The sequence below is a fragment of the Nannospalax galili genome, unplaced genomic scaffold, assembly GCF_000622305.1.
Source record: "Nannospalax galili isolate Female #2095 unplaced genomic scaffold, S.galili_v1.0 scaffold412, whole genome shotgun sequence".
Taxonomy (NCBI): Eukaryota; Metazoa; Chordata; class Mammalia; order Rodentia; family Spalacidae; genus Nannospalax; species Nannospalax galili.
In genome coordinates, this window is record NW_008331547.1 from 398,563 (window position 1) to 408,567 (window position 10,005).

Sequence of the window (10,005 nt, forward strand, 5' to 3'; positions counted from 1 at the left end):
TATCAGCTATTAATACGGCTACTTTGGTTTATTTTAAAGCGTGCACGCTGCATATGCTCTTCCTTTACTGTCACTTTTTCTATTTTCCGTTTCATTATTTAAATGATCACACAAGGAGCGGGGCTCACCATGGTACTCTCAGCACATCATCTCATGTCTGGCTCTCATCCACTTCCCCACCACAGCCCTCCTTCCTCGACCCTTTGACCCCTCCCTTCCCTGTGTAGTCTGTGGATTTCAGTGCAGATGCATAGAGTTGAATCTCTCCTCTCACCTTTCCATCAGTTCTGGGGATCAAACAAAGGTCATCACTATCAAGTCAAACTTTATTTTATTGATTCCAGAAGTCCTTAAAATGTATTTTGATCACAATCAGGCTCCCTCCTCCCTCTCCAGCCCCTCCCCATTACTCATCACTCAATTTCATGTCCTCCATCATTTTTCTATCCTTATATTTGTGTTTTAAAGGCCTCTTATTTTCTATATGTTGACTATTTGTGGGTCTGTGTTAATCACCATCTGCTGCAAGAACCTTCTATGACCAGAAAGATCCCAGAGATCTTTAAATAATACTGTCATTGCTCTTGGCTACCCAACAGAACTGGACAGTAAGACCCGATTTCTGAAGGCAGTGCATACCTGAGTCACAGAACAAACAAGGAGAAATCAAGCTGGTACTGACTGTTAAGCTACCTCTCTCCTGGTTAGCTTTCTTGGTACTTGAAGGTGCGATTCACGTTACTGAAAAAGTAACCATCACCTTTACCCAGATGTGAACCGTGCAAGGTAAACTGGCACGGCAAAATATGCCAAATGGTTCAGCAATGGCACCAATATTATGGGAGGAACCAATCACCTTCTAATTGGATTTAAGGCCCATGTCACAGCAGCAAGTCCACAACTGGCACTGTCATCAAAGCAAGAACCTGTGCCTAGGCAAATCAGGGGCCATAGGGAAGAACCTGTCACCATCATTCTGCTAAACAGACATAGTATTAATCTGATTCACGATGATTTGTTATATTCATAGATTAGTTACCTCTCAGCTCTCACCAGAGATGTAAATTATTTTTGCCCACTGAGCCATCTCACTATCCTGTTAAATATGTATGTGCATGTATATATAATTTTATACAGTTTGATGTAGTTTCCATATGAGAGAAAGCATGCAAACTTTGTCTTTTTAAAATCTCCTAGTACTTTCATTCATGCACTGCCCATCCCTTAGGCCTCCTTCACTGCTTAGTCTCAATTCTATTTCATTTAAATCTACATGTTTTACATATGATAGAAAATATGTGATATCTGTCTTTATGAATATGACTTATTTTGCTAAGCCTAATGAGTTCCAATCATCCATATTACTAGAAATTCCACAATTTCATTTTATGGCTAACTAAAATCCTTTGTATGTGTGTACATGATTCATCAGCTTATGTGTTGATGGAAGCCTGTTCTTGCTCATATCACGGTTACAGTAATAGTGTGGCAGGACATGGCTATGCAGTATCTCCGTGGCATGCTGCCTCTGACCCCCTCTTCCAGATACAGAGGAGTGGAATGACTGGACTTTATGATGCTTTTACGTTTCTTCCCAGACTTCCATTCTTACTTCTGTAGTAACCGCACCACTTTACATTTCCACGAGCAGGGTATGAGGGTTTCTGTTTCTTCAAATCCTCACAAGTATTTATGGAACTTCTCGGGAGGAACCCATTTCGGAAAGGCTTACCTACACCTCCATTTTGAAGAGTTTTCATTATGATTCCCTTTACATTTTTAACATTCCAGATCAACCTTAGCATCTGCAATCCAGTTTGAATCTGTCTTGTACACGATTAGAAATGGAGTCGTTTCCTTCTTCTAACAGTGGATATCCAAATTCTGAGTGATATTAGTTGAATATCCCCTTTTATCCCTTTCATCCAATGTATATTTTAAGGGGAACCTTGATCAAAATCCGGTGTGTGGAGTTGCTTCCGTTTCTTTCGAGGCATCTCATTCCATAGCAATGATCCACATGACTGTTTTCATGCCAGTAACGTGCACTCTTTGATGACAGCTGTGTAATTTCATTAGCAATCATGCATTTTGTTACCTCCAGCTTTTCTCATACTGCGCAGGGTTATTTGACTTGTTGGAGTTTTGTATTTCCATATTTCAGAGTTTTTGCGGTTGTTTATGAATATGATTGGGATTTCACCATGTTCCAGTTTGTTTCTCCATCACTGTGACAAAGCACTCTGACCACTACCAACTTGGGGAGGAAAGGGTTTATTCAGCTTACATCTCCCAGGTTACAGTTCATCAGGGAGCCCAAGGTAGGAACTCAGGGCAAGAACCTGGAGGACAGACCATGGAGGAACGCTGCTTACTGGCTTGCTCCCTTGGCCCCTGCTCAGCCTGCTTTCTTATGCAACACAGGCCCACCTGCCCAGGGGTGCCACCACCCACAGTGGGCTGGGCCCTCCCACATCACTCATCAAGAAGATGCCCCTCAGACATGGCCACAGGCCAGTCCAGTAGAGGCAATTCCCCGATTGAGGCTCCCTCAACCCACGGGTCACTCTGCAATAAAGCTGTCCAGCACACACCAAATGCATGCATAGTTGTTGGTAATGTAGCTGTTTTCACAGAATGCATTCTGCTACTCAGTGAGCATGGGAGTTCTTTCCGTCTTCTGTCTGTCCTCATTTTCCTTAGACACTTTAAAGTTTTAACTGTAGAGCTCTTTCACCCTCTTGGTTAGGTATATTCCTTGAAGCTGTTCTTTTCTTTTTTTCTCACAAGTTCATTGCTGGAATATATGATAGGAATTGCTTTTAGTACATGGATTTTGTATCCTTTACTATTGCAGAAGGTATTTATGTGGCGGAGTCCTGAGAGGATTTTAAAGATAGAATCACATTACAGAAATACAGATGACTTGGTTTCTACCTCCTATTTGTATCCATTGTATTTGTTCTTATTTGATTGTTCTAGCTAAGAACTTAAGGACTATATAAACTAATAGGACATGGGTAACCTTTTCTCTGATTTTAGGGAAAATGGGTTTCGTGTGTGTGTGTGTGTGTGTGTGTGTGTATGTGTGTGTTTTCCCCATGTTTGTATAATGCTGGCTACAGGTTTCTCACATTGCCTTTCTTATGTGGAAGTATATTAATTTTATTCCTACTTTCTTCAGGGCTTTCATCATGAAGGCCTGATGTATTTTGTGAAATGACTTTCCTACATGTGTTGATCATTTGATTTTTTGCCTCTAGGTGTTCCCAGAATGAGACTCAATTGAGCATCGTCAATGGTGTGTTCGGTGTGCTCTGGCATTTGGTTTCTTTTTATGGTATGAAAAATTTTTGCTTCTTCATCATCAAGGAGTTTGGACTCTGTTTCTCTATTATTTGGGGAGTCTCTTGAACTATCCTGACCAACTCAAACTTTAAAGTGTTTTCTTATCACTGTTTTGAAGTCCTAAGTAGATAATGTCTACATCTGACTGATTATGGCAGTGGCATGGATAGACAGTCTTTACTACGTGCAGTTTTTTAATTCTTGTTATAACAGGACATTTTTACGTATTGCCTGGGCATTTTAGAAGGCTCTTGATCCTCTATGAACTGTTTATGTTTAGCATGTGTTCTCTGGCCTAAATTCTTCTTTAAAATATTTTTATTTTATGTGTGTGTTATCCACATGTATGTAGTGTACCTGTGGGGTGCAATACCAGCAAAGGTCTAAAGAGGGTATCGGATCCCTGGAACTGGAGTTACAGACAGTTAGTAGCTCCATTGTGGGCGCTGGGGAACTGAACCCGGGTCCTCTGCAAGAACAGCCAGTGCTGTTAACCACTGAGCCACCTCTCCAATCCTTCCTTCCTTAAATTCTTGACTGTGGCTCCAGTGACAGTTTAACTTTCAAAGTCTTTCTCAAGTTACTTTGGCCTTCTTGACTTCCAGCTGACACTTGGGCTTGCAGTGTTCTGTGTTGACAGAGGAGGCAGGAGAATTTCCCTCTAACTGGGTGCTTGAGTGTCTCCAGGTGCTAAGTCAGTTCCAGGTGTGCCTGGAGACATAGGAAACCGTCGCTAGGACTTCCTTGCTGATTTCTCAGCTGCCTCGTATGCCTGAGAAGATGGTGGGAATTTAGTCCCTATTAGACACAGAGGATCTCTTCATGGACTCTCTGCACAAATGGAAATCTGTTTCATAACCATAATAAGCTTGATTCATTTCTACAGGTCACTGGCTAAGAGTCAGTGTGCCTTGAGATTTAAACTCTTACAAAAGAGGATACTAGTATAAAACTTGGATTATAATTCATCAGTAGCTGAGTTGTTGACGGGACAATAAAAGATCTAACTGTAGTTAATGGATGTTGGAAAGCATTGCACATTTGCAGCACTTGGCTGGCGCTGTGCTCATGTGAGCTTTGTTTTAAATTGCATATAAAGGTTATTCTATAATAATCACTAAACAACAAATTCCTTACTCTGGAGACCTTGAACAATCACTGTCATTCATTTTGGTAAGAAAATTTTATAATAATAACTTCTGTTTGTATTATCTTACTGTTCATTACTTACATTTTGTGTGAAAGCCCTCATAAATAAACAAGTGCTCATGTGAGCTTTGTTTTAAACTGCATATAAAGGTTATTCTATAATAATCACTAAACAACAAATTCCTTACTCTGGAGACCTTGAACAATCACTGTCATTCATTTTGGTAAGAAAATTTTATAATAATAACTTCTGTTTGTATTATCTTACTGTTCATTACTTACATTTTGTGTGAAAGCCCTCATAAATAAAAAACATTACTTTTTTTTTTTAGACGGAGTCTCAGTGTGTAGCCCTAGCTGGCCTCCAGCTTGCTACGTAGACTAGGCTTTGAAGTCACTGAAATCTGCTGCCTCCCAAGTGCTTGGATTGAAGGTATGTACCACTACATCTGTCCAATGGTTAACTTCTTAATAATTTGGGGCAATGATTGCGCTCTGTGGAAATTTTAAATATTGGTGCTATTTAATAGACAAATCATTTTTAAAATGGCACTAAAAGGGTTCTTAATGGTCAGAATTTTATTGTAAATAATTCATAAAAACTATAGTTGCACTGGAAAGTGTTAGAATCTTCATAACATTCATGTTTGCATGAGTTTATGGGACACAAACTACTTCTAGAGCCTTAAGGAGACACTTGAAATCATATTAGAGAGAAAGAAATGTTTATGCACAGGAACAACTTGACCTGTGACCCTGGACATTCCATGTTCATATGCTATTGATAATCACAGTTCAGAGCTTTGGTGGGTGACTGTGACTTGACTTGTACATAAACTGAGACTGTAAAGTGCTTGAGAAATGAGGACAAGATTAGCAAAGCAAGTCACTCAGAACAGAATTTAGCAAGGTTTGTGATGGCATCTAATGAGAGCTTGCAAGGAAAGACTGGCAAACCATGAGGCTATGCTTATGGGACTCAGGAAGGCCATACACTGTGAAGCACAGTTCACTGACTGAAGGAAGAGGTACCAGTGATTGGCACTACAGCTGCCACTGTGAAGGAAGGCCATCTCCTGGGGTGGGAACCATCTCATTCTGTTCCCTAACAGGATGATCAATGTAGTCTACAGGAGAGGACCATGCATGGGTGGCCAGACAAGTGATCTGAAATTATGGATTTGTCAGTGCCCAACTGCTGCGTGGAACGTTACTGCTGAGTGAATGTTGGGATTATTTTAAAACTCATAACAACCTCAAAATGAACTGAAGGAAAGAGATGGCAGTAGAAGAAGGCAGAATGGCAAACAGGGTAGGGCTGGACAGCGATCCCTCCCACAGAGATTATGTGGTATTTGTGTCTCCACTATAGGAAACTCTGCTTGGGATGAATGTGCTGCTGAGACACATGATGGATACCAGACGTGGAGAGATTTGTCTGAACATGTCAAATAGAAGTTAAACTTATGCATTTGGCTGAAATGAAAACCTTTATGTAGGACATTGTTCACACAGCCCCAGATCCTTTCAACAGGAAGATATGGCCAAGAGGGAGCCAGCCTGGAGCCAGTGAAGTGGGGGAATGCAGCAGATGACACTAAGCCCTATGACCCATTGCTGCCTGGCCAGTCCAAGCAGTTTAGGATGCCTGCATATTGCCAGTGCTTGGCCCCTTGGAAATGCCGGAGGATGAGGGAGCCAGATGGAATATGGAGAATAATAGTGTGTTATCAAGAAATAAATAGTGACTCACACACAAACTGTTGAATTCAGCATTGGTCCTTAGAAGAAATGACTGAAAAAGAAAATGGAATCTTTACATACTTTAGAAATACTCATCAATTTCTTAAAAGAGAAAAACAATCCCTTTGGATGCTTAATTCCAAAATGAACTTCATTTACTTGGAAAAGGCAGCACTGAGCCTTGGGGATTATTTCCAAGTCATTGTAGAAGATAGAATTATGTAAAGTAACATCTCATGTCTCACAGATTTGGAAAACCGTCTAGAAGAACTGTACGTATGGCAGTTAAGAAAGCAAAAGCTGGTACTGTACACGATGTCCAAAGATGCACAAAAGCCACAAGTTAGGAACAAACAAATGCATGACAAGAAGACGCCTGTCCCAACAAGTTTTGATCAGGGAGGCCCCAGAAGCCCTCCACAGAATACATTCACTGCTGCTGAGTGTATGCCAGAACCAAAAGGAGCCTGGTGATAAAGACATAATATGCCCTGTTTTCAGAGCATAAAGAAAAGAGGCTGAGCTTAAGCTGGAAACCCCCAGTGTGTTTGCTGATTTAATTTGCCAAAATGCAATATGTTGGATCCAGGGATGAAGTTTCAAGACATGCCCTGGTCAAGTGCTTGTTAACACATTCATTAAACCAGGAAAGATACAACCACTAGCCCAATAGTGACATGGGATTTATGGGTACAACCAACTTAATTGTGATTATATTTAAGCCCTTGCTCCATATTAGGAACCCATGTTTTATGTTGTAAGCCATGCCAAAAATCTGTGGCTGGCATTGTTCTGAATTCAATAGCAAGATTCTGCCAGTCATTTAGATAGAGTCATCTCAAAATATACTCATAGAGGACTGCTGTTATCTGTATAGGTGACAGAGACAAACTCTACAGCGGTTGGAAGTTACCAGCAGAAACTCATACCAATGAAACTGTTGAAAAGAAATAGTTATTGCTGCAGTATGGAGGCTCAATGGTCATAAAGGAATCAGAAATATACATTACCTGTACCATGGATAAAGAAACCCTGCCCAAGAATGGACAGAAAATGTAAAAGCCTGGGGAAGGGAATAGGTGATGTTAAGAAATTGCTACATTCCTTTGGCCGTTACATGAGCATCAGGCATCAAGAGCTGAGGTGGCTCTGGTGACTTATGACCTAACAGAAGCTTAGTCAATGCACACAGGCAAAGAAAACAATATAGTTAGGATTGCGGAAACAGTGATGCGGCTGTTTGTTAACACTCCCTGTGGGTACAAGGTCATGGTACCTTCCTCTGGAACTTCAAATCTTATTTCCTCATGTCCACCAGCACTGCACATCTTTGGGGGTGGTCATGGGGACTCTGAAGGTGGTTGAAAGGTAACAGGACACTAGTAAAGCAGCTCTCTTCTGTTGGTGCCTGTGCTGAGGTGGGGTTTCTCAGAGATGAAGCTGACTTTGACTCAGCCACATTCCTGTAAGTGATTCTTTACTTGTGCCTCTCCAAGATCAATGAATTTATAATTTTACACCAAGGTACGCTTGGATAGAATGCATTCTGTGGTGACACACAGTATGTAAATGAACTTTCTAGTCTTTGCTGTATAAGGCAACTTCCCAGGACACAATAGACTCTTAGGTCAGTGGTTCTCAAGCATGAACTTTATTGTTCCAGAGAAATGTAGCAATTTCTAGAGGCTGTGTTGCCTCAATTGCACTGGGGAAAACCAGGCATCTGTGTTACTGTCTGGTAACGTGTAGACACTAAGGGAGGGTGGCACAACCGTAGTCCTGAGGACAGCTCTACAAGAAATGGTCACCTCCAAATGGCAATGCAATAAAATTGAGACATTCTGTAGCACGAGACCAGTGGAGTCTATGGGTCAAAGGAAGCAGGTGATATTTTCTGGTTTCAGGTGACTGCTGTGAATGACTTAACTTAATGAAACTGCCAGTTCTCAGCCGACATGGACAGTTCTAGCACATGTGTGTCTTACGCTGCTTTTAGAATTTGGTTCAAATCACATAACTTTGTGAAAATAAAATCATGCTCGTGCTATTTTTCTATGATCTTGGTAACATCCTTAAGAAAAATAAATTAATGGAAACTATGAAATTTATGAAATGTAAAACAGAAAGAGTAGCCTGTTTATACTGGGGGTGGTGCGTGTGCTTAGCACGTACAAAATGCATTCAGGGACGTAGCATGTTCGCTGAAAAGAATTAAAACACCGAAGTCTGACAGCATCTTAATATTAAAAGAGCAGTTAACTTGCACACTGCCATGTTTTCTAACTTATTTAATTATGCTGGTTCATTGAGATTGGCTATTTCCTACACATAGTATTTAATAATTCCCTCATTTTATTTGGACATTCCTAATTAGTTTATGAAAAGTTATGTGAAACTTGGTCCCTGAGACTCACAGGATTTTTTTTTCATCTCCATTTACACATGCAGATATGTGTTGTGTACATGTATGCGTGTTCCTGAGTGTGTGCTTTGGAGAATGGAGGGTTATGTCAGAATCATTCTCAATACCCTTTCCATCTTATCCATTGAAGTAGGGTCTCTCAGTCAAACTCAGAGCTCACCAGTATGGCTACTCACCATTCTCTGATCCCGTCTCACTTTGAGAGGGCTGGCATTACCTGAGGGCTTCTACTCCCAACGGGCTTAGCCTTGGGTTCTCGGGATCCAAACTCCAGCCTTCACACTCGTGCAACAAGTGCTTTAACTGCTGACATCTCCCTAACATGAATTCATGTTTTCATATCAGAAAGTCCTTTGGAGTAGTATCCCTAATGTTTAAAAGGCCTTGTTAATGTAAAGAACGGAAGACCATGGGGGGGGATAACTTTCTAGAGAGGGTGGGGGAAGGGGAGATGAATGAGGACCAAGTACAATTGTGCATTGAAAAACGTCAGTTATAAAGCAACGAGTTTCAAAATAACTTATTAAAAATATATTTTTTAAAAATCTGCATCTCTGTATCAAGAAATTAAGATGGAGTCGTGATAGTAGAGGGGTAGATGGCTCCAGAGACAGATAAACACATGTAATCTAATCTATGTGATAATTAAAGGATATTTGTTACAAAATAATTAAATGGTAGATACTTAATGTTTCTTCTTGAAGTGACAAATTTATATTTTAGAGGTCGGTCTGTCAAGAGTGAATTGATGATGGAAGTTAGTCAGATCATTGTCTCAGTTTTGGAAGGCGGGTGCTCTCAGAGGAGAGGCCCTGGGACCTCTTTTATCACAACATCGAGGACAAAGCATGGACTAGATTTTCATAGTGGAAGGTGTTTGTTCTCCCTCCCTGGCTCAAATGTACTGAGCTGTGCAGCAGAGGGCACCGGGGCTGGTAAGGATTCCCTTCACAGGGTGATTCTTGTAACCTCACATGTCTCTGATTCTTTCCACGTCAGGGACAGTCCTGCTGCTGTCCAGCATGCTCCCGTGGGAGAATGTAGCCTCTGTGCCCGGGTGCAAAGGGAGAAATGGGCAATGCCAATTGACCCTCGGTATTTGTTTGATCAAGGACGTGACCTAAGACCATCAATGCTCTCTCTTCAGAAGCCTTCCAAGAGTTTGTAAGTACCCCCCTGACTCCCAGCTCCTTCCCTAGGGGAACCTTCATATCAGTTTCTACATTTCACTATAGTTCATTTGTAAATGCATCAAACTTCGAACAATACACCTTCCCAGGCAGGAGAAAGCTCAGCCACTAAAAGTGAACAAAAGAAAATGAACAGTTTCATGAAATAAAAAG